Genomic DNA, 23031 nt, shown 5'->3' on the forward strand with positions numbered 1-23031 from the left:
TTGAGAATTGTCATTCTGAACTCTAGATCTGACATATTACCGATGTCTGTATTGATTAGGTCCCTAGCCTTCGGTACTGCCTCTTGTTCTTTTTTTTGTGTTGAATTTTTACGTCTTGTCATTTTGTCCAGATAAGAGTAAATGAAGGGGCAAGTAAAATACTAAAAGGGTGGCAACAACCCCAGGAAAATATGCTTTAACCAAATTAGAAGAGATCCAAAATCGTGAGTGGGGAGAAAGGGGATAAAAAGAGGTTCAAAAAGGAACAAAGAAAAAAAAAAAAGAAAGAAAAAGAAAAGAATTTTTAAAAAAAGAATACACCTAAGAAAAATGTAAAAAAGAAAAAATATATATATTAGATAAACTAGTATAAAATCGTTAAAAAAGAAAAAGGTAACAGTTAAAAAAAAATTTTACCCGAAGGCGAGAAAAAAAAAAAATGAAAAAGAAAAAATTAAATTAACTGCAAGACTAAAAAAAAATCACAGGAAAAAAGCCATGAGTTCCGTGTTTGGCTTTCTCCTCCTCTGGAATTCTGCTGCTCTCCTTGGTATTGAAACCGCACTCCTTGGTAGGTGAACTTGGTCTTGGCTGGATTTCTTGTTGATCTTCTGGGGGAGGGGCCTGTTGTAGTGATTCTCAAGTGTCTTTGCCCCAGGCGGAATTACACCGCCCTTACCCGGGGCCGGGGTGAGTAATCCGCTCGGGTTTGCTTTCAGGAGCTTTTGTTCCCTGAGCGCTTTCCGTAGAGTTCCAGAGGACGGGAATACAAATGGCGGCCTCCTGGTCTCCGGCCCGGAGGAGCCGAGAGCCCAGGGCCCCACTCCTCAGTGCGCCCTCAGAGAACCGCGCCCAGTTACTCCCGTCTGCCTGACCTCCGGCCGTGCTCCGAGCTCACCGAGCCTGCGACCGGTTCAAGGTAACACCGAGCTGTGAGCTTACTGTCGGCTCTGTCTCTGTAGCCGGCTTTCCCGTTCCAATACCCGCAAGCTCTGCGACACTCAGACACCCCCGATCCTTCTGTGACCCTGCGGGACCTGAGGCCACCCTGATCCCGCGTGGGCTTCGCCCCGGTTTAGCCTCTGGAGCGATGTCCCTCAGCGGAACAGACTTTTAAAAGTCCTGATTTTGTGCACGGTTGCTCCGCCGCTTGCCGGGAGCCGGCCCCTCCCCCCGGGGTCTATCTTCCCGTCGCTTTGGATTCACTTCTCCGCCGGTCCTACCTTTCAGAAAGTGGTTGTTTTTCTGTTTCCAGAATTGCTGTTCTTCTTCTCTTCGATCTGCTGATGGATTTTCAGGTGTTTGCAATCTTTAGATAAGCTATCTAGCTGATCTCCGGCTAGCTGAAGCAGTCTCAGCTTGCTACTTCTCCGCCATCTTGACTCCTCTGCTGTGTGTGTGTTTCTTAACAGCAGTATTTCAGACTCTTAAATACTGTGCAGGTGTGTTATGACATGTTTTCTTCAACCATCATTACATTTGTTTTTAATGGCTTCATGAAATCTTAATCTTCTGTTTATTACTTGCAGAAACAATTTCCAGACAACTTTCTTTGACCTCAAGAAATAAAATGCCTAAAATCTTGAGTAAATCAAAATTGGTTTTAATTTTGTTTGTCAAAATGGAAGTGAAGCTTGAATTGAATGGGCAGGGCTGAGGGCGAGGCTCCAAGAGGCGGGCTCGGGACTGCTCTCTGTCAACGCTTTCTTCCTAACACCACCTGACGGGTCCCCCCTCCTCTCCACTCTCCACGGGACGCACTTTGCATCTCTTACCAGAGAAGGAGGATGGTACTCTAATGTCCTTTGGGTCTCATCTTTAGGGCAGAGGCTGTGCTTTCTACTGTTTCCAAAACTAGATTCTTTCATAATTTAAAAAAAAAAAAAAATCAGACAAGGTGTCAATGTGAAAAATCAGGGAATTTTATGTTCATACATCTATGAGATAGGAAATGTTATAATGTGAAATCGAGACTCTGGCAGTTCATTTCGTTCTTGTTCCTAGGTTAAAGTCGTTCAGTGAACTGGGGGTCATGCCCCAGGAACAGACAGGAATATGTTTCTGCAGCTGTGTGTAAGGGGGCCGGCCCACATCAATAGGAAGGGGAGATGTCCCTAAATTCTGGGCTCATTTCTAGTCCCCTTTTGCCATTGTAACTCTTCGTGATAATGCATGTGTGCATCATGTACCTCTCTTTAGTGCCACATTTGAAACCTCCAATGGCATCAGCAGTTTTTGTCCTTAGGTTAAATCTTAAATGGATGGTCTGGTTAATTGACTTCTTTTCTCGAAAAGGATGCTTAAAAACCAGCACTCTTTGTGTAAAGAGCAGTTAGATGTTTGCAGGGAACTTTGCAGGAGAGGGACCTCTTAGGAGACTTGTAGGATCCGCACAGACCACTTGGTGGTGCTCGTCACAGGGCAACTCTCTCCCCGGGAAAACAAAACAAAACGAAACGAAACAAAGCAAAAAAGACCCACTCCTTCATGGCTATGACATGTTAGTTCTGCTTTGGTGAACAGAAAGTGGTTCAATTCCAAATGTGATCCTGAATTCACAACCGCAGTGTACTATAAAACATGAGCATTCCTGTGAAAACAGAATGAGATGGAGGGCATTTGCACAGTTCCAGAACAATCTTGGGTCAACAGCCTCTTCTCACAGAATTGTCAATGTAATGTGTGGCCGAAAGGTGTGGTAGGATGTTGTGTCCCAGTAAACCATAACTAGCATTTTACTGACCTTCAGTAGTGAGAAAAATGAATGAAGCTCGTAAGGAACAAGGAACATATTCCTTTCCTCACCCAGTAAATTTAGCGACGGCAAGGACATAGAATATTCCTCTTGTCTGATGTCTGCTTAAAAAAAAAACAAGATGAACACAACCAGGACCGTTTTTCTCAAAAGAGTTTTGATTTATTTATGAGTAGATCTTGGACACCAGGATTCATATATTATGCACGCATCTGTACATTCCCACTGAGGCTGTTTGCCTCTGCCTTACTTGCTTTTATGCTGTATAAAGAAATTGTGAGCCTTAACACAACCTGCCACCCATTTTGTATCAAATATCCATGAAACTCGATTTCCTTCCTCACACAGAAGCAAAGTGATATTCTTTTAAAGCAAACCCAGATGATATCCTGAATAAATGGCTTCCCAATGATGTATAATAAGAACCAAACTCCCTATTAGGCCAACAGGACATGGTTTCTGCTTGGTTCTCCTACGTCCTCTCTCAGGAAGCTTCTCTTCATTCTTTGGCCTCCAAATTCACCAGTCTTTCTCCAGGGCCCCCCAGTTTGTGCAGCCCCTCCTGGGTGTGGGACACAGGCCTGTGCTGCTCGTCCCTCTTTCTAGAGCGCCTGGCCCCACTTCTCCCTTGAGGTGGCTCAGCTACATCTTTCAGTTTTGAGCTGCAATGTCTCTTTGGAGACCTTCTCTTTCGACTTAAACTTAAGCAGTTTCTCTGTTATTTTCAGACTTTTATTATTATTACTCTTAACATTTGTCTGGTTACCACAGCTTGTAATTACATTTGTTGGTGCTTACATCTTTTTAGAAGGGTTTTGATCTCCATCTACCTGAGTTCAAATTGGTCTCTATCTTGCGGAATCGTGGACCCTGACCAAACTTGGGACTTCTCTATAACTCAGTTTTCCCATCTGCAAAGTGAGCGTAAGATTTACCTCATAAGGTTGTCAGGAAATGAGGACACCAGCTGGCCTACAACAGGCTTTGGTTTTGTGTCAAGCATTATTCATGCTGTCATAACCATTATCTCTGGGTGGTAGAACATTCTTCCCCTGCTAACTGTGTCTTCCCTCTTTACCTGCCTTACCTCCTACGCCAGAACTCTGTGTCCCGTCTCTCTGCCCTGCTTCATTGATCTCCTTAGCCTTCTAAAACTTTGTCTGTATTTGCCTTTTTCTTGATGCTATCTCTTAATCATTGTTATTTTTAAATTTTTGATCATTATAATTTTAATCTTATGAAAGTTTATAATTTTTAGAGTTCCAGGAAAGTAAGGAGTTCATTCTGTTCACTGTTCAATGTCAAATGTCCATATGAGGCAGGTATCAGGCTCTCGGTGAAGTTCTGTTGCACGAGTGAATAATTGGGAAATCATTTACCATCATTGTCTGTCTCCCTCTCGGAAACAGAAACACAGTTTCTGTCTGCCTTGCTGACATGTACGTACGTGGCAGGAATCATTTCCTAGCGAAATAGGCTCTCTAATTAATTACTTAATTAACAATTAATTAATTGTTATTAATATTAACAATATTAATAACAATTGTTATTGTTATTAATATTTAATAACAAATATTAACAATATTTGTTAATGGAATGAGTTTTAACATGTGAAAACTTGATTTTGAGGCTTGGCTAAAGTCACAGGCATGGGATATCTTGGCAATAAACACATCCATGATTATGATTACCATCATTTAATTCAGTAGCGGTACTAGTGATGTTGTGTGGTCAACTCAGTTTTATAAAGAACTGTAGCTATTTAAAAATCTTATCACCTAGATATTCTTTTCTTCCATACTTTTTCAGTCACGTTTGAATACTCAAAGACGCATTCCCTGTCTTTTTTTTTTTTACACACATTGGATGAGGGAAAGGCACTCTACACGCAGTACTTACCATATGACCGAGCATGTTCGATTTACCAAGAACTTGGTCCTACGTACATATCTATGTCCTTATTTTTTTCCTTAGTTTTTAAATCTCTCCACTGGATTCAGTCTGATGGTCAGTTACTGGACATCCATTGAACATCAAGCATTTTTGTATTAAAGATGTCTTTCCGAGTAAAATGTCGTGTTCTCCATTCATATTTTAAAGGATACCCCTAACAGCAATAACACTCTTTTTCCCTCCATATCATATATAGAGGCTGTAGGTCCAGAAATAGAAAGCACGTTCTTGTCCCCCTAATCTTCAAGTCTCTTGTGGAATTTCAGACAGCTGTCTAAAGAGAGTTAAATATGTACAGCATTACACTTAAGGGGCTAAAGATTTGGCAGAGGAAGTTGGTGCTTCACGGCTCAGAAAAGGATACAGTCCACCAGGTTCGTGGACCACAGGTGCCAACTTCAGGTAGAAATGCCAGCATCTGGTTCCACAAGTCCCAAAACTACTTTTACAAATTAGATCTTATTATTTTCCTAATCCGTGTTTGAAATTCCTTAAAGAATTATTAATGCTTTGAGTAGCTTGGCCATGTACAGCATTTTGATTGTCCAGGCTAGTCTGAGATCTCATCTACTTTTCTGAATCTCTGTCCCAGCAAAGGTTTTGTCTTCAATTCTCAGTAGGTCAGACCCAACGGATGATGTCACAGAAATATCCTGCCAGTGACTTCTTCCCCAAGCTCTCTCTCACCTTGTTTCTAAGTCCTCTGTTGCCCTACATAGCGGTTTACTCCTACCTTCCTAATTAGAAGTGTTTTATTTCAAGTCCATCCTTTCCTTTTTCTAAAAAGACTTGATCTAATAAACATAACTCATTTTACCCTTAGTAGGAATAAATATCATGAGAAAATGATCCCATCACCGATTTTCCCACTAATCTCTGTCAGTTAAGAGAGACTACATTGACCCCTTGTGAAAGTGATGGATGAGGAAGAGAGACAAAAGTTCTCGGAGTTTATTTTTCTTTTCCCAAAAATACTTTCAATTCATTTAGGAATCTCAGTATTTAATGATCATTGTTTTCTGATTATAACATTACGTGCAAAGTGCTTTATACCAGTCATGCACAGGCTAAAGAATTTTTAAAAAGCCTATACAGTGATAGGCCAGGAGAAAAATATCTTTTATATAACATTAAAATATTTTATAATATTTTCTGTAATGTGTATATTTAAAACTAATACTTAAAAAATCTTAGGCATAGATTGAGATGGCAAATGCATTCTTTTTTTTTAGATGAGATTACTTTTTTAACATCAGTAACATAGGTGTTTCTGAGTTTATAAATTGGTTATGATTATAAATGCTTGGAACAAAAATGAAGAATACAGCTTCTTTTTAAATATAAGTACTACCATTCAGTGTAGAGAACAGTTTGGGCAGGTTTGGTTTTAAGAAAAGCTTTGACTTTCTCCTGGTATCCTTTGCAACTGCTTAATTCGTAATAGTGGGAGGGTATTTGCTTTGGTTTGTCACCACAGTTCAGTGAATACCTGATGGCAAGAGTTCCACCACTGTCACTAGTTTGGGAAGACTCTCCACGGGGCACAATTACTGAGATTGATAGAAAAAGGTAATAGCATGGCATCTGTTTTGAGTTAATTTTTGCTTGACATAACTTTTTATCTTTCTGCCAATAGTCCTATATTTCCCTGATCTATTTTAGAAGCAGGAGCTAAAAATAAAGAATCCATTACTTCTTGTCTCGGGAGGAATGTGGCTTGTATTTCTCAGAAACGACAGGGTGGGTTGGTTTCTCTTTAAGCAAAAGTGAAAAGAGAACAGAGATGTGGCTTCTACCTTAGAAGAACAATGAAAACAACTATAAGTAGAATCCTCAGTGGATTAGGATATTGTAAAATTATATTAGTGATACTTGGAAAAAAAAAAAAACAACACCCTAAAACTTAGGACAGTGAGACCACAGGAGAAATAACGCCTCAGGATCAAAAACCATGGAGCTTTTCATTTCTTCCTTTCTGTTGCCATGTTGTTTTTCCCTTGATTCCAACTTTGAGGACCACCATGATGAGCCTGGAAAAGGTTCCCAACTGCATGGTCAGAGAATGCCTTACGTGTGTTTGCCAACAATAAAACGGAACAACAAAGAAGACCTTGAATTTTTAATTAAGGACTCTTTCTTACAGATAAAAACATTGTTAAGGGGTGCCTGGGTGGCTCAGTGGGTTAAGCCTCTGCCTTCGGCTCAGGTCACTATCCCAGTGTCCTGGGATCGAGCCCCGTGTAGGGCTCTCTGCTCAGCAGGGAGCCTGCGTCCCGCCACCCCCCTCCCCCCACCTGCCTCTCTGGCTACTTATGATCTCTCTCTCTGTGTGACAAATAAATAAAGAAAATCTTTTAAAAAGTTGTCAAAATAATACATATTTTCATGGTGCCATTTTTCTCAGGTTTTCAGTCCAAAGGGTAAATAGCAGCTGGTGGAGATGTTCGTGGGGTCTGGGAAACGGCGGTGCTTTTCAGCACGTGTAGCTCAGAATGTCTGTACCTAGGCTGGAAAGCTGTTGGTCTGTCCAGCAAGGGGCTGTGGGCTCAGGGTCAGGCAGAGCTACCCGCTCTGCCCTACTACTTCTTCCTGCACTCTTTCTATTCCTTATTAGCGTCTTCCCTTTTTGATCACCAGCTTCCTCTTTGCCTCTGGCTTCTCCTCCTAATTTGTCCTTTCTCCTGTCCATAACATTGTGACTGCACACTGACTCATATTTTATGGACATTTGAAAAATCTTTTTTTGTTTCATTCAAATCCACACATGTTAGCTTGGAAGCCTATTGCTTTAAAGGGAAAAAAAAAAAAGTACTGATAAGGTGGTTGAGATCCTAAAATGCCCACTCACTTACATGAGAGGCTATCTTAAAATAGCATATGTACCACTTGTGCTGATGCTTTTTTCGAACAAGGGCAGAGAAACCACTACATACACATTTGGCTACAAAAATAGGGCCGCATGACAACTGTTCATGCTTATTGACATTTCAATAGTCATAAAACCTAAATCAAAACAAACTTTCCTGCTCTTTAAAGAAAAAAACTCAACATCGCCATATAAACACAGAACATGCAAATGTGTATTTTCTCATCCTGATGTATGGCAAACGAATTTTCCTTAAGTACATATACTTGCAGCCCTAAAATACCCTTGCCCCGCCTAGAAAATAGTCACAAGATGCTAGTGCCCCTGAGCAGTAGGGAAGAATGGATTTTGCCTTTTTGCATGTGTAGTTTATCCAAGGTACAGTTACATAGGGAAACAATGGCTTCCTAATTAGAAAATTGCCAGTGCTAATAATAAATTGACCAGTACTTTTTTTTTTTCCATTCCCATCCAGGCTTATCCGTGACAAAACCCCAGACTCAACACTTACTTAATCCCCCTGGGCTTCTTCAAGCTCACAGTAGCACACAGACAACTCCACTCAAAAGGCCTCAGGGCATTTGAGCCACTGGGCCGTACAGCTGTTACTGCCACTCCCTTTGCACTAGACCATGAATGGTTGTGGACTCTTCTGTCAGCATCCAATCCCAACAGCACCTGGGTTGCTCAAGGCGCTTCTTTTGCATCCCCTACCCCCCATGGTGCTTAATTATGCACACAGATTCTAGAACCAGTGTCTCACCATGGGTGAACATGTTAAAATGCAGATGCCTGGGAGGCCCATTTTTAATGGCCTAGATTTGGAGTAACTTTCCAGAAGATTACCTCTTTCCCAGGCACCCCTGGTGGTTTGAGTCACAGACCACATTTTGCGAAGCCCTGACTAAGGAAGGAAAAAGTGTAGAGTCAAACAAAAATCCATCCGATCTTCCAGGGTCTGAAAAGTAAACCAATAAAGATAGATATATTTATAAGAAAAGAGAATATGGAGAACTCTTATATACGTAAAGGCTTATAAAAATCAAGTCATTTGCATGATGTTAGAATAATATCAAACAATTCCATGTAAATAATGCATTGGAATCATGCATAGTATGATCAAAATCAGGAGCAGTTCCCAGGCTGGCTCTGATTTTTGCAAGTTCCTCGTAGAGTTAAGCTTTCTAAACACTGGGGTGATATAAATGAGAACCATGCCAAGATTCTCAAGAGCCAGGGTCATGCCGGCACACTCACCTGTGCTGTATTCTTTTAAGAGGCAGGAAGCAGGAGGACAACTCTTTCGATAGGTGAAAACAGGAGGAAGAACAATGGCAGGTAATGAAACAGTCAAGTTGAGGAGTAGATGATGATTGAACAAGGTGGGGTCTGAAGGAGGTGCTCAGGTATTGTTTACTAAATCTTTAAATGGTTGAACATTTCAGTGTATCTTATTCCATGGGGGTATGACTTTCCTCTTTATGTTTTTTTCTCATTGATATCTGCTGAGGGTGTCTGATGTTACCTCAGGCTCTTTTGCTGTGTTTTTTTTTTCTCTATCTCAAACTCCCTCGAAACATCCTCACCAGGTAAAATCTCTAGTTTTCTTCCCCCCTCCCCCGCTTTTTAAAAAAAGATTTTATTTATTTATTTAGAGATTGTGAGTAAGGGGAGGGGAAGAGAGAGAGAGGGAGAGAGTCTCAAGCAGACTCAGAGTTGAACCTAGAGCTCAATCAGGGGCTCAGTCCCACGACCCTGACATCATGATCTGAGCTAAAATCGAGAGTCTGATGCCTTTTTTTTTTTTTAAAGAGTCTGATGCTTAACCGACTTAGCCACCCACGTACCCCTCCAGTTTTATCTTCTAAAATGGTCTGCTTCCCATTCCTGTCATTTTGTTCAGAGAAAGGGGGAACAAAATGGGAGTTCCTTTTCCAAAATGTAAGGCTCCCAGTGTGGGTGCTTCTACTCTACATTAAAACTTTTCCCATTCTGGCATAGGGAGGAGCTTCCTACCCCATAGGTTAGTTTCCTAACACCCAAGCAAATGTAGCTAGTCCCAAGTCCTATTCATGTGTATTTATTCCTATACAATGTAAAGAGCCAGAGTTAAAATAAGAATGCTTATTTTGAAAGGCCCAAGTGAAGAAAGTCAGCACATGCATACAAGGCAAAGGAAACTTAACAACTAGTTGGAAAATATAAACCAGTCCTACATTCTCAGATTTGTAAAACATCCAAAATATATGCAGACCAATGGTATAAAAGATGAAAACCAAGAAAAACAGAACAGATTGCAGTAGAAACAGAGATAATTTGGTGAATAGAGGACAACATAACAACAAAAAAACTCAGATATCTATGAAAAATTAAAGAATAAGAACAAAGTTTTAGAAATTAAACACATCTCTACTAAAGTAAAATTTCTGTACAAGAGTTTGAAGATAACACAGAAAGTTGCCTAAAAAATAAAGCAACGACAAAAATAAAGATTTGAAAGAAAAGATAAAACAGAAAAAAATCACTCTAAGATTTATGATACAGCAGATCCAGAAATGAAGAACAAAGAAAAGTGTGGGGTGGAAAAAGAGAACCAGTAAAGGGTGGGGTCTGATGACCAGAGTAAATGAAAGAAGACACATCTGGATTTGCATCTGTGCCATTTCCTATACTAAGGATCAAGAAAAGATCTTAAAAGCTTCTGGAGAATCAGGAGGAAAATGCTGACATAGATCAGGAAGAATCAGAAAAACAGGAATTATGAGAACAACAGATCAATTCCATAAAAGGTCAAGGAAAAATGGTATGAGCCTAGAATTTAAGCCTCAGGCAAGCTATCTTGTGGGAAAGCCAGTGAAAATGTCTTAAAAACACAGAGACTTAAAAATTGTGGTTGTATTGTACCTTTATTCAGAAGAAGTTACTCAAAGAAAGAAGCAAAGAAAGAAAGAAAGGAAAGAGAAGAATGGAGGGATTTCGAAGGGTGTGATAAACAGTGGTACTAATTCAGGCTCTGGGTTTGAGTTAATCCTAGAAGGTCATTGTATTAGTGGACCTGGAAGACAACAGTTTTGAACAGTGAGGCACCTTGTTTTAAAGGTGAAAATTCAAATGGATGTCATGAAGATGGTGGATAATATAGTGACATGGTGACAATAGTCCTACGTTAAGTTTTCCCCAACAAGAAGAGAGAAAGGCCAGTTCCAGGATAAACAAAACTGTGGCTCAGATGGGCGTGATATTGAGTAAATAATGAGTAAGGTAATGTTTTCTTTTGAGTGTCATAGAGATAATGACAGTGGACCTATGGAGAAGGATATGTACTTTCTTTTTTTTTTTTTTTGACTTTTTATTTTATTTTATTTATCTTATTATTTTGTTTAATATAATTTTTTATTTTTTATAAACATATATTTTTATCCCCAGGGGTACAAGTCTGTGAATCACCAGGTTTACACACTTCACAGCACTCACCAAAACACATACCCTCCCCAATGTCCATAATACCACCCCTTTCTCCCAAACCCGCTAACCCCAGCAACTCTCAGTTTGTTTTGTGAGATTAAGAGTCACTTATGGTTTGTCTCCCTCCCAATCCCATCTTCTTTCATTTATTCTTCTTGTACCCACTTAAGCCCCCATGTTGCATCACCACTTCCTCATATCAGGGAGATCATATGATAGTTGTCTTTCTCCGCTTGACTTATTTCGCTAAGCATGATACGCTCTAGTTCCATCCATGTTGTCGCAAATGGCAAGATTTCATTTCTTTTGATAGCTGCATAGTATTCCATTGTGTATATATACCACATCTTCTTGATCCATTCATCTGTTGATGGACATCTAGGTTCTTTCCATAGTTTGGCTATTGTGGACATTGCTGCTATAAACATTCGGATGCATGTGCCCCTTTGGATCACTACATTTGTATCTTTAGGGTAAATACCCAATAGTGCAATTGCTGGGTCATAGGGCAGTTCTATTTTCAACATTTTGAGGAATCTCCATGCTGTTTTCCAGAGAGGTTGCACCAGCTTGCATTCCCACCAACAGTGTAGGAGGGTTCCCCTTTCTCCGCATCCTCGCCAGCATCTGTCATTTCCTGACTTGTTGATTTTAGCCATTCTGACTGGTGTGAGGTGATATCGCATTGTGGTTTTGATTTGTATTTCCCTGATGCCGAGTGATATGGAGCACTTTTTCATGTGTCTGTTGGCCATCTGGATGTCTTCTTTGCAGAAATGTCTGTTCATGTCCTCTGCCCATTTCTTGATTGGATTATTTGTTCTTTGGGTGTTGAGTTTGCTAAGTTCTTTATAGATTCTGGACACTAGTCCTTTATCTGATATGTCGTTTGCAAATATCTTCTCCCATTCTGTCAGTTGTCTTTTGATTTTGTTAACTGTTTCCTTTGCTGTGCAAAAGCTTTTGATCTTGATGAAATCCCAATAGTTCATTTTTGCCCTTGCTTCCCTTGCCTTTTGCGTTGTTCCTGGGAAGATGTTGCTGTGGCTGAGGTCGAAGAGGTTGCTGCCTGTGTTCTCCTCAAGGATTTTAATGGATTCCTTTCGCACATTGGGGTCCTTCATCCATTTTGAGTCTATTTTCGTGTGTGGTGTAAGGAAATGGTCCAATTTCATTTTTCTGCATGTGGCTGTCCAATTTTCCCAGCACCATTTATTGAAGAGGCTGTCTTTTTTCCATTGCACATTCTTTCCTGCTTTGTCGAAGATTAGTTGACCATAGAGTTGAGAGTCTATTTCTGGGCTCTCTATTCTGTTCCATTGATCTATGGGTCTGTTTTTGTGCCAGTACCATGCTGTCTTGATGATGACAGCTTTGTAATAGAGCTTGAAGTCCGGAATTGTGATGCCACCAACGTTGGCTTTCTTTTTCAATATCCCTTTAGCTATTCGAGGTCTTTTCTGGTTCCATATAAATTTTAGAATTATTTGTTCCATTTCTTTGAAAAAGATGGATGGTACTTTGATAGGAATTGCATTAAATGTGTAGATTGCTTTAGGTAGCATAGACATTTTCACAATATTTATTCTTCCAATCCAGGAGCATGGAACATTTTTCCATTTCTTTGTGTCTTCCTCAATTTCTTTCATGAGTACGTTATAGTTTTCTGAGTATAGATTCTGTGTCTCTTTGGTTAGGTTTATTCCTAGGTATCTTATGGTTTTGGGTGCAATTGTAAATGGGATTGACTCCTTAATTTCCCTTTCTTCTGTCTTGCTGTTGGTGTAGAGAAATGCAACCGATTTCTGTGCATTGATTTTATATCCTGACACTTTACTGAATTCCTGTATAAGTTCTAGCAGTTTTGGAGTGGAGTCTTTTGGGTTTTCCACATATAGTATCATATCATCTGCGAAGAGTGATAATTTGACTTCTTCTTTGCCAATTTGGATGCCTTTAATTTCCTTTTGTTGTCTGATTGCTGAGGCTAGGACCTCTAGTACTATGTTGAATAGCAGTGGTGATAATGGACATCCCTGCCGTGTTCCTGACCTTAATGGAAAAGCTTTCAGTTTTTCTCCATTGAGAATGATATTTGCGGTGGGTTTTTCATAGATGGCTTTGATGATATTGAGGTATGTGCCCTCTATCCCTACACTTTGAAGAGTTTTGATCAGGAAGAGATGCTGTACTTTGTCAAATGCTTTTTCAGCATCTATTGAGAGTATCATATGGTTCTTGTTCTTTCTTTTATTGATGTGTTGTATCACATTGACTGATTTGCGGATGTTGAACCAACCTTGCAGCCCTGGAATAAATCCCACTTGGTTGTGGTGAATAATCTTTTTAATGTACTGTTGAATCCTATTGGCTAGTATTTTGTTGAGTATTTTCGCATCTGTGTTCATCAAGGATATCGGTCTATAGCTCTCTTTTTTGGTGGGATCCTTGTCTGGTTTTGGGATCAAGGTGATGCTGGCCTCATAAAATGAGTTTGGAAGTTTTCCTTCCATTTCTATTTTTTGGAACAGTTTTAGGAGAATAGGAATTAGTTCTTCTTTAAATGTTTGGTAGAATTCCCCCGGGAAGCCGTCTGGCCCTGGGCTTTTGTTTGTTTGGAGATTTTTAATGACTTTTTCAATCTCCTTACTGGTTATGGGTCTGTTCAGGCTTTCTATTTCTTCCTGGTTCAGTTGTGGTAGTTTATATGTTTCTAGGAATGCATCCATTTCTTCCAGATTGTCATATTTATTAGCGTAGAGTTGCTCATAGTATGTTCTTATAATAGTTTGTATTTCTTTGGTGTTAGTTGTGATCTCTCCTCTTTCATTCATGATTTTATTTATTTGGGTCCTTTCTCTTTTCTTTTTGATAAGTCTGGCCAGGGGTTTATCAATTTTATTAATTCTTTCAAAGAACCAGCTCCTACTTTCGTTGATTTGTTCTATTGTTTTTTTGGTTTCTATTTCATTGATTTCTGCTCTGATCTTTATGATTTCTCTTCTCCTGCTGGGCTTAGGGTTTCTTTCTTGTTCTTTCTCCAGCTCCTTTAGGTATAGGGTTAGATTGTGTACCTGAGACCTTTCTTGTTTCTTGAGAAAGGCTTGTACCGCTATATATTTTCCTCTCAGGACTCCCTTTGTTGTGTCCCACAGATTTTGAACCGTTGTATTTTCATTATCATTTGTTTCCATGATTTTTTTCAATTCTTCTTTAATTTCCCGGTTGACCCATTCATTCTTTAGAAGGATGCTGTTTAGTCTCCATGTATTTTGGTTCTTTTCAAACTTCCTTTTGTGGTTGAGTTCTAGCTTTAGAGCATTGTGGTCTGAAAATATGCAGGGAATGATCCCAATCTTTTGATACCGGTTGAGTCCTGATTTAGGACCGAGGATGTGATCTATTCTGGAGAATGTTCCATGTGCACTAGAGAAGAATGTGTATTCTGTTGCTTTGGGATGAAATGTTCTGAATATATCTGTGATGTCCATCTGGTCCAGTGTGTCGTTTAAGGCCTTTATTTCCTTGCTGATCTTTTGCTTGGATGATCTGTCCATTTCAGTGAGGGGAGTGTTAAAGTCCCCTACTATTATTGTATTATTGTTGATGTGTTTCTTTGATTTTGTTATTAATTGGTTTATATAGTTGGCTGCTCCCACGTTGGGGGCATAGATATTTAAAATTGTTAAATCTTCTTGTTGGACAGACCCTTTGAGTATGATATAGTGTCCTTTCTCATCTCTTATTATACTCTTTGGCTTAAAATCTAATTGATCTGATATAAGGATTGCCACTCCTGCTTTCTTCTGATGTCCATTAGCATGGTAAATTCTTTTCCACCCCCTCAGTTTAAATCTGGAGGTGTCTTCGGGCTTAAAATGTGTTTCTTGGAGGCAACATATAGATGGGTTTTGTTTTTTTATCCATTCTGATACTCTGTGTCTTTTGACAGGAGCATTTAGCCCATTAACATTCAGGGTAACTATTGAGAGATATGAATTTAGTGCCATTGTATTGCCTGTAAGGTGATTGTTACTGTATATGGTCTCTGTTTCTTTCTGATCTACCACTTGTAGGCTCTCTCTTTGCTTAGAGGACCCCTTTCAAGATTTCCTGTAGAGCTGGTTTGGTGTTTGCAAATTCTTTCAATTGTTGTTTGTCCTGAAAGCTTTTAATCTCTCCTTCTATTTTCAATGATAGCCTAGCTGGATATAGTATTCTGGGCTGCATGTTTTTCTCATTTAGTGCTCTGAAAATATCATGCCAGCTCTTTCTGGCCTGCCAGGTCTCTGTGGATAAGTCAGCTGCCAATCTAATATTTTTACCATTGTATGTTACAGACTTCTTTTCCCGGGCTGCTTTCAGGATTTTCTCTTTGTCATTGAGACTTGTAAATTTTACTATTAGGTGACGGGGTGTGGTCCTATTCTTATTGATTTTGAGGGGCATTCTCTTAACCTCCTGAATTTTGATGCTCGTTCCCTTTGCCATATTGGGGAAATTCTCCCCAATAATTCTCTCTAGTATACCTTCTGCTCCCCTCTCTCTTTCTTCTTCTTCTGGGATCCCAATTATTCTAATGTTGTTTCGTCTTATTGTGTCACTTATCTCTCGAATTCTCCCCTCGTGGTCCAGTAGCTGTTTGTCCCTCTTTTGCTCAGCTTCTTTATTCTCTGTCATTTGGTCTTCTATATCACTAATTCTTTCTTCTGCCTCATTTATCCTAGCAGTGAGAGCCTCCATTTTTGATTGCACCTCATTAATAGCTTTTTTGATTTCAACTTGGTTAGATTTTAGTTCTTTTATTTCTCCAGAAAGGGCTTTTATATCTCTCAAGAGGGTTTCTCTAATATCTTCCATGCCTTTTTCGAGCCCGGCTAGAACCTTGAGAATTGTCATTCTGAACTCTAGATCTGACATATTACCAATGTCTGTATTGATTAGGTCCCTAGCCTTCGGTACTGCCTCTTGTTCTTTTTTTTTGTGTTGAATTTTTCCGTCTTGTCATTTTGTCCAGAGAAGAGTATATGAAGGGGCAAGTAAAATACTAAAAGGGTGGCAACAACCCCAGGAAAATATGCTTTATCCAAATTAGTAGAGATCCCAAATCGTGAGGGGGGAGAAAGTGGATAAAAATAGGTTCAAAAAGGAAGAAAAAAAAAAGAAAAAAGAAAAGAATTTAAAAAAAAAAGAAAACACCTAAGAAAAATATAAAAAAGAAAAAATATATGTATTAGATAAACTAGTAAAAAATCGTTAAAAAAGAAAAAGGTAACAATTAAAAAAAAATTTTACCCAAAGGCGAGAAAAAAAAAAACAAAAAATGAAAAAGAAAAAAATTAAAAAATTAAATTAACCGCAAGACTAAAAAAAATCACAGGGAAAAAGCCATGAGTTCCGTGCTTTGCTTTCTCCTCCTCTAGAATTCTGCTGCTCTCCTTGGTATTGAAACCGCACTCTTTGGTAGGTGAACTTGGTCTCGGCTGGATTTCTTGTTGATCTTCTGGGGGAGGGCCTGTTGTAGTGATTCTCAAGTGTCTTTGCCCCAGGCGGAATTGCACCGCCCTTACCCAGGGCCGGGGTGAGTAATCCGCTCGGTTTGCTTTCAGGAGCTTTTGTTCCCTGAGCGCTTTCCGTAGAGTTCCAGAGGACGGGAATACAAATGGCGGCCTCCTGGTCTCCGGCCCGGAGGAGCCGAGAGCCCAGGGCCCCACTCCTCAGTGCGCCCTCAGAGAACCGCGCCCAGTTACTCCCGTCTGCCTGACCTCCGGCCGCGCTCCGAGCTCACCGAGCCTGCGACCCGTTCAAGGTCACCCCGAGCTGCGAGCTTTCTGTCAGCTCTGTCTCTGTAGCCGGCTTTCCCGTTCCAATACCCGCAAGCTCTGCGACACTCAGACACCCCCGATCCTTCTCTGACCCTGCGGGACCTGAGGCCACGCTGACCCCACGTGGGCTTCGCCCCGGTTTAGCCTCTGGAGCGATGTCCCTCAGCGGAACAGACTTTTAAAAGTCCTGATTTTGTGCGCGGTTGCTCCGCCACTTGCCAGGAGCCGGCCCCTCCCCCCGGGGGTCTATCTTACCGTCGCTTTGGATTCACTTCTCGCCGGTCCTACCTTTCAGAAAGTGGTTGTTTTTCTGTTTCCAGAATTGCTGTTCTTCTTCTCTTCGATCTGCCGATGGATTTTCAGGTGTTTGCAATCTTTAGATAAGCTATCTAGCTGATCTCCGGCTAGCTGAAGTAGTCTCGGCCTGCTACTTCTCCGCCATCTTGACTCCTCCCCCAGGATATGTACTTTCAACACATTACCTGGTTATTCTCTGAAAGAAATATACATAAACATGCACCAGTCAGGTTTCATTACAGAAAAACCACTGAAAAAGTCTTAAGCAAAATGGGGTTAAAGACAGAGAATTAGGAACTTGCATAATCACTGAAAGGGTTGGCAGGGTGAAAAACCACCACTAGTAGAATCCTTGGAACCACATTTGCCACTTGGATCTAGAGGTCTGGAAGCTGTAGTCATCCCAGAGGGAAGGAAGCTGCAGAATCATCACAAAAGTTACTAGGCACTCTGTGGGTCCCAGAGAATATGGAATTTAGCTTAGCTGCTGTAAACACTACGTTACCCCAATCTGGATAGACCAGTCACTACCTCGGCCAGAGAAAGAATGGCTTCTGCCTTCCAACATTATTCCAACTACATTTCACTGGACCACTCTACATTTATTCTAGAACCCTCTTGGTGAGCAATTGTCATAGAGACATGGTTTGAGGTGTTCCACTTCTGCAATAACAGGCAGAGTTTAAAATAGACTGGGGGTACCTTGGATTACCAATAAGCAAAATCTCCCACTATGGATAATAGAAGTTAATTTATTTTCAATTTTTAGAATCAACTTATAGTCAAAATATGGAAGATGTAAAAAATAGCTACAGTACACAATGTAAGTATTATCAATGTTTAAGGTAAACAGAATAACACAGAATTTAAGTATACTGTTAACAGATTCAAATGTAACTAAGAATAAATATAAAATATAACAGATATAGCAGATATAATAAATACAATAGATGAAAACATAGATATGAATGTAACTAATAGAAACAAACAATAAAATAAATGAAAATTCTTTTTTAGAGTAGAAAGAGATAATGCCTTAAATGTTTAAAAAAATGTGTATGAGCATATTATTTTGAGTGGGAGAGGGAACCATGACAAGAAATAACAGAAACACAAGTAGGAAGTGGTATGTGGGGTTGGGTAGGTAGGGGTGGGATTTGAGACTGTTGCTTTTCATTTTAAAATCCTTTTACGGTGCCCGATTTTTAAAAAAAACATATGCATATATTGCTTTAATACAAAATAAAAAATATGGAAGTTTGTTCTTTTTAAAAATTTTTTATTTAAGAGACAGTATGTGTGAAAGATCAGGACTGGGGGAAGGGTCAGAGGGATAGGAAGAAGCAGACTCCCTGCTGAGCAGGAAGGCAAAGCAGGCTGGGGCCTGGATCCCAGGACCCTGGCATCAGGACCTGAGCCAAGCGCAGACGCTTAACCGACTGAGCCACCCAGGTGCCCCTAAAAGGTTGTTCTTTTTATTATCATCCTCAGATAAAGATACTGCTTGAAATAAAAAAAGAATTAAGAAATTTTAGCCTTTTAATGATCCTCATATTTTGCAAGATCTCTCTCTCTCTCTCTCTTTTTTTTTTTAACTTTGCTGGATTATTGAAACTACTTGGGGTCTCTTTGGATCAAAGTGACCAGGATTTTGTTTTCGTTAGTACTGAAAATGATTCTAATTAGTTAGCTCTGTGTCCTTTTTACACCACTAAGTTTGGCCCTTAACTAAGGCAGGTGTGTTACTGACAGTGATAGGCAGGTATGGGCTCTGCCTGTCCAGCTGTTTATTTTCAGTAAGGCACACCTGCTATGTCTGGGTAGGACCAGGATCCGAATGTAGCCAATTAGATCAGATATTATCTGAAGGTATCTGGGGAAGAGAGTTTAATCAGTTGAAATGAGTATACTTGAATTGTTTTAAAGTGGCATGTATTAATGTCTAAAAATAGTAATGAATAATAATGAGGAGAGAAATAATAATGAGGAGAGAAAAGGACTGAGTGTGCTGTAGTGAGGTACTTACTACTGTTTTCCTTTTAAAGACGACAGATTGGATTCATGCCTGCCTCCTCCTAGCTTGTAAATCTATAGGCCTCTACAAAATGAAGTCAAACAGCAAAGAGTCATCTTTCTCAAAGGGCAACCTGAAAGAGAGTTACAAAGTCAAATAATTTAAGGAAATGCTGGTTGAACCTACCTAAACAGCCTGATTACCTTTTTGCAGAATTTCCTAGTCAGTTCTAATGTGCATCATGAGTATCTGAGACAAACCATGCGGCATTCCCGATCCTATATCACTAAGTGCTGATATGTTAGAGGGCTAACATCCTATGAAATGTACATTTGAAATTTGGAAGTTTAAATTAAGCTTTTATGAGAAAAAAAAGGACAGTAAAGAAGGATCTGATAACATTTAGGCAGAGGTATTGCTATTTGGGGAAATAACTGAACAATTCTAAGATTGTTGGGGAATAGTCTGTATCTAATCTAATCTTTCTATCCATCCGTCTATCTTTTTTTACAGTGAGGTCACATTGACAAATGACATTATGTTAGTTTCAAGTATATAGTGTAATAATTTGATTTTTTTTTTTTAAACTCCACAAAGTGATCACCACAAGAAGTCTGGTTACCATCTGTCACCATGTGATTGACTCCCTCCACCAGTTTTGTGTACCTAAAACCCACTTCCCCTCTGGTACCAACATTCTGTTCTCTGAATCTATGAGGTTGTTTTTTGTTTCTTTGTTTTTTAATTTGTTTTTTAGATTCTGCATGTAAGTGAAATCATATGATATTGGTCTTTATCTGATTTATTTGACTTAGCACAATATCCTTAAAGTCTATCCATGGTGTCACAAATGGCAAAATTTTCTTCTTTCTAGTGGTTGAGTAGTATTTTTCTCTGTTCGGGCGTGTTACGTCTTCTTTATCCATTCATCTATCAATAAACACGTAGCTTATCTCCATATCCTGGCTATTATAAACAATACACCAGTCGGTGGGGTGAATATATCTTTCTGAATTAGTATTTTTGTTTTCTTTGTATAAATACCCAGAAGTGGAATACCTGGGTTAAATGGTTATAATTTTTTGAGGGATTCCCATACTGTTGTCCATAGTGGCTATACCAATTTACATTTCTCTACATCTTCACTGACACTTTTAGTTATTTTATTCTTTTTGATGTAGTTGTAAATGGGATTATTTTCTTAATTTCTCTTGTGGGTAGTTTGTTATTAGGGTATAGAAATGCAACAGATATTTGTATATTGATTTTGTAGCCTGCCACTTGACTGAATTCATTTATTAGTTCTTGACAGTTTTGTTTTGTTTTGTTTTTGTTTGTTTGTTTTTTTGGTGGAGTCATTACGGTTCTCTTTATGTAGTATCAAGTCATCTGCGAATCATGACAGTTTTACTTTTTCCTTTCCAATTGGGACAGCTTTTATTTCTTTTTCTGGTCAAATTGCTGTGGCTAGTATTTTCAATACTATATTGAGTAAAAGTGGAGAGAGTGGCGTCCTTGTCTTTTTTCTGGTCTCAGAGGAAACACTTTTAGCTTTTTACCATTGAATATGAGGCTGGCTGTGAGTTTGTAATTCACAATCTTTGTTACATTGAGGTACATTCCCTCTATATCAAATTTGTTGAGAGTTTTTATCATAAATAAATGTTGAATTTTGTCAAGTGTTTTGTTTACATCTATTGAGATGATCATTTATCTTTCATTTTGTTCATATGGGATATCATGTTGTTTGATTTGTGATTGTTGAACCATTCTTGCATCCCTGGAAAAAAACTCAGGGTGCCTGGGCGGCTCAGTAGGTTAAGCCTCCAGCTCTTGGTTTTGGCTTAGATTGTGATCTCATGGCTGATGACATTGAGCCCTGCATCAGGCTTCAAGCTCAGCAGGAAGTCTGCTGGAGATTTGCTCCCTCTGATCCTCCCCCACACACTCTCTCTTTCAAAAAAACAAATCTTTAAAAAAGAGAGAAAATCTTATTTATGATATATGAGGCTTATGTATTGTTGGTTTTGTTTGGCTAATATTTTCCTGAGGATTTTTTTGCAGATACGGGATTTGCCTGTAACTAAATTTCTTTCTTTTTCTCTTTCTTTCTTTCCTATCCTTTTCTTTCTTTCTTATCTTTCTGTTTCTTTCTCTCTTCCTTCTTTCCTTTCTTTCCTCCTTCCTTCTTTCCTCTCTTTCTTTCTCCCTTTTCTTCCTCCCTTTCTTCCTTCCTTCCTCCCTTCTTTGCCTGGTTTTGGTATCAGAATAATGCTGGCCTTGGAAAATGAGTTTGGAAGCGTTCTTTCCTCTTCAGTTTTTTGGAAAAGTCCGAGAAGGATAGGTATTAAATCTTACTTAAATATTTGGTGGAATTCATCATGAAGGGGTGTGGTTCTATGCTTTTTGGCAGGAAGTATTTTGATCATTGACTCAGTCTCCTTACTAATAAATACTCTATTCTGTTTTTCTCTCTCTTTGCGATTTAGTCTTTGATGATTATATGTTTCTGAGAATTTATCCATTTCTTCTAGGTTGTCCAATGTGTTGAGGTATAACTGTTCATCGTAGTCTCTTTACAGTCCTTAGTATTTCGGTGGTCTTATTTGCAAAGTCTCCTCTTTCATTTATCTTAGCCGTATCTTTTTTTCTTGGTAAGTTTGGCTAAAGCTTTGTTAATTTATTCAACTTCTCAAAGAAACAGCTGTCAATTTCACTGATCTTTTCTATTTTATTTAAGTTTCTACTTCATTTATTTCTACTCAATCTTAATTATTTACTTCCTCCTACTAACTTTGAGTTTCATTTGTTCTTCTTTTTCTAGTTCCTTTAGATTAACTTCAGATTGTTTATTTTTCTTTCAGATTTTTCTTGCTTCTTGAGGTAGTCCACTATGAACACTATGAACCCCTTTCTTGGAACTGCTTTTGATTCATCCCATAAATTTTGGAATGTTTCTTTTCCATTTTTATTTGCCTCAAGATATTATTTTGATTTCCCCTTCTGTTTCTTTGTTGACTCATTGGTTGCCCAATAACATGTTTCTACTCCATGTATTTGTGAATTTTTTCCAGTTTTTTCTTGCAACTGATTTCTAGTTTCATATCATTGTGGTCATAAAATAGGCTTGGTATAATCTCAGTTTTCTTAAATTTATTGAGACTTGTTTTGTAACCTGGCATGTAGTTTGTCCTGGAAAGTATTCCATGTACACTTGAGAAGAACTCAGGTTCATAGCCTGCCAAGAACTCTCTCTCTGACTGGCTCAGTCCTGGGGGCCCTACAACTCATGTCTCCCTTGTCACCAGAGCCAGGCATTCAAGGCGTTGTCCCTTGTGCGGACTGCATGTGCCTCCTGACTTTAGCAGGGCCTCAGACGAGCTCAGGGATGACATGATCCTGCTGGCTTCAGTGGGGTCTTGTGAGCCCATGTGGGCAGGACAAGCCACCAGTGTTAGTATTTCGGTGGTATTTCGGTAAGGTAAAGGGAGTGCAAAAATGATACCTGTGGGTGCTGGTACACTAAAGTGAGCGTGCAAAATGGCGCCTGCCAGTGCCTCTTTCTCTGGATTTCTCCAGAGAAGTCCAGTGAGATCCCTGCATCTCAGGCAGATAATAAAGGATCAGCTAGTGAATTTCCTTTGCCTGAGGTCTGAGTTCTTTTCACATTGCTGCTTTTGTGTTGGGTCACGAGGTGATTGAGTCTGCACATGAATCCTCTAAGAATGGACTTTTCATTCCTCTCAGCCTTTTGGGTCTCTTGGATATAAGCCTTCTTGGTTTTCCGAGTCAGATATTTTGGGGACTTTTCTCTTCAGGGCAGATCTCAAGGGTTTGGGTCCTGATATGGGGTATG

Source organism: Mustela lutreola, chromosome 4 (assembly GCF_030435805.1).
Source record: "Mustela lutreola isolate mMusLut2 chromosome 4, mMusLut2.pri, whole genome shotgun sequence".
Classification (NCBI taxonomy): Eukaryota; Metazoa; Chordata; class Mammalia; order Carnivora; family Mustelidae; genus Mustela; species Mustela lutreola.